We start from the raw sequence: 3,150 nt of genomic DNA, 5'->3' as shown, positions 1-3,150 counted from the left end.
CCCTACCTCATGGCCTCCTCCAAGCTTCCCTGACTTTAGCTCCACGTCTCCTGGATCGCGTTCATTCCAAAAATCACGCTCCCGAAGGTTTCATTCCGTTTGGTCTCCGTTTGATATTCCTTTTCTTCGAAACACTGAAATAGGCAAGAAAACAACAATATGGGATGGGCCTCCGGTTAATAGGTTAGTCCCAAAAATAATATAAAAGTGTATAATGAAGCCCGTAAACATCCAAAACAGATAATATAATAGCATGAATGCTTCATAAAATATAGATACGTTGGAGATGTATCATCATCCCCAAGCTTAATTCCTTCTCGTCCTCGAGTAGGTAAATAATAAAAGACAGAATTTATGAAGTGTGAATGCTTGCAGGTGCACAAGTTTGATCAATGATAATTTCAATCACCTTTTCTAGCATTATTATATGTCATAACAGTAGTTCATCTCATAAAACTTCTCAAGATCAAGTAACCAACTATTCACATGTTAAAGCATAGACCATAAACTTTCTTGAAAACTAGCAAACTTCATTCTCAGTCATCAAACATTTACAATTCATCTTATTTTCAGGAAGGGTCTATGTCAGAGCTTTGATTTAGCAAACTCCACATATTCAACTATCATATAGTCTTCCATGATTGCTACCACTCAAAGCATATTCTTAGAACACAGAGAAAGATAGGGGCTTAGTGTTTCGCCTCCCAACTCACTTATCATATAGATAATTGTCAACAATAATAATTCATGATCAAATATATTTGCATGGCCATATAGGCTTAGATCTTTCCCCAACACACGATGCTTGCCAACTAAAGAGTAGGTAGGAATGAGAAGGAATACTACCGACTCTTGCATAAAAGTAAAAGATAGGCCCTTCGCAGAGGGAAGCAGGGATTTGCAGAGGTGCCAGAGCTTGATTTTGAAATAGAGATAAATAATTTTGAGAGGTATGATCTCATTGTCAACATAACAACCAAGAGTTCCCAATATCTTCCATAATACATACATTATAGGCGGTTCCCAAACAGAATGGTAAAGTTTTTACTCCCCCTCCACCAACAATCACCAATCCATGGCTTGCCCGAAACAAAGGGTGCCTCCAACTAACGTCGATCCCAGGGGAGTTTTGTTTGCAATTATTTTTTTGATTTGATTTTGATCTTTTGATCATGGGACTGGGGATCCCAGTTACCAGCCATTTTTCTCGTGAATGGTGAGCGAAGTCCACTCATCGTGAGAATAATCCACCTAGCATGGAAGATATTGACTGCCCTAGTCGCTACATGAGCGATTAGGGCATACAAAACAGATTATTATTTGAAGGTTTAGAGTTTGGCACATGCAAATTTACTTGGAACGAAAGGTAAATACCGCATATAGGTAGGTATGGTGGACACTCATGGAAGAAACTTGGTTCAAGGAATTTGGATGCACAAGCAGTATTCCCGCTTAGTACAGATATTTAGGCTAGCAAAGGGTTCTAAATAGCAAGCACCACATGTTGGAGGATCTATAACAATATAACTTCTATACAAATCCACCCAAGCATAACTCATTACGTTGTCTTCCTTGTCCAACTTCAACTAAATTGCTCAGGTTTGAAAATAATTAATGGGGATCACAATCATAGAAGATGTCTAAGATAGTATATTTATATGTAAAATCTCTCTTCCTTCAATATTCTTTCATGAATTGTTCAAGTGACCAATACAATGCTTGCCAACCTTCAATAAATTTACTACCTCTACTTCTTAGATGTGAAGACATTACTCCCAACGGGGTAAGCATATGAAATATATATAATTTCAGATTTATGACATTCAACTCATTCAACCATTTACTCATAGGATATATGTGAAGCACACGAGTAAATGACAAATTACTCCAAAAAGATATAAGTGAAGATCAATGAGTAGTTAAATAATTATGTAGCCATGTGAAGACTCTCTCTCATTTAAGTATTTCAGATCTTGGTATTTTATTCAAACAGAAAGCAAAACAAAACAAAATGGCATTTCAAGGATAGCACACATCATGTGAAGAAGCAAAAACTTAGGTTCAACTGATACTAACCGATAATTGTTGAAGAAGAAAGGTGGGGTGCCTACCGGGCATCCCCAAGCTTAGGTGCTTGAGACTTCTTAGAATATTATCTTGGGGTGCCTTGGGCATCCCCAAGCTTGAGGTTTTTTGTCTCCTAAATTCCTCTCATATCATGGTTTTCCTAAATCTCAAAAACTTCACTCACACAAAACTCAACAAGAACTCGTGAGATAAGTTAGTATAAACCAATGCAAAAACCTTATCATTCTCTACTGTAAAAAATCACTAAAATTATTTTCAACATTGCATACTAAATGTCTCTGCATATTTAATACTCCTATCTTTGAATAGAATCATTAAACAAGCAAACATATGCAAACAATGCAAGCATAACAGCAATCTGCCAAAACAATATAGTCTGTAAAGAATGCAAGATTCATCATACTTCCCTAACTCCAAAAATTATGAGAAAAATACTACGCTGTAGAATATTTATTAGATCTCAATATACAAAAAGATTCAACATTATATCATTCTATGACTTTTCTAGGGAATTTTTGCAACAGCGGTAAACGTTCTGTTTTGAAACAACAACATGTATACTTGCAAAATAAGCATGGTAAAGGCTATCCTTGACATTTTTATTGAAAATATAGATGAAAACATTATTCTAAATAACATTAAGCAAATACAAACAAAATAAAATGACGCTCCAAGCAAAACACATATCATGTATTAAATAAAAATATAGCTCCAAGTAAAGTTACTGATGAACGAAGACGAAAGAGGGGATGCCTTCCGGGGCATCCCCAAGCGTAGGCTCTTGGTTGTCCTTGGATATTACCTTGGGGTGCCTTGGGAATCCCCAAGCTTAGGCTCTTTCCACTCCTTATTCCATAGTCCATCGAATCTTTACCCAAAAGTTGAAAACTTCACAACACAAAACTCGTAAGCTCTGTTAGTATAAGAAAATAAATCACCACTTTAATATACTGTAATGAACTCATTATTTATTTATATTGGTGTTAAACCTACTGTATTCCAAATTCTCTATGGTTCATACCCTCTGATACTACTCATAGATTCATCAAAATAAGCAAACAA

The sequence above is a fragment of the Triticum aestivum genome, chromosome 5B (genome assembly GCF_018294505.1).
Source record: "Triticum aestivum cultivar Chinese Spring chromosome 5B, IWGSC CS RefSeq v2.1, whole genome shotgun sequence".
In the NCBI taxonomy this organism is placed as follows: Eukaryota; Viridiplantae; Streptophyta; class Magnoliopsida; order Poales; family Poaceae; genus Triticum; species Triticum aestivum.
Note: the sequence above shows the minus strand (reverse complement) of the source record.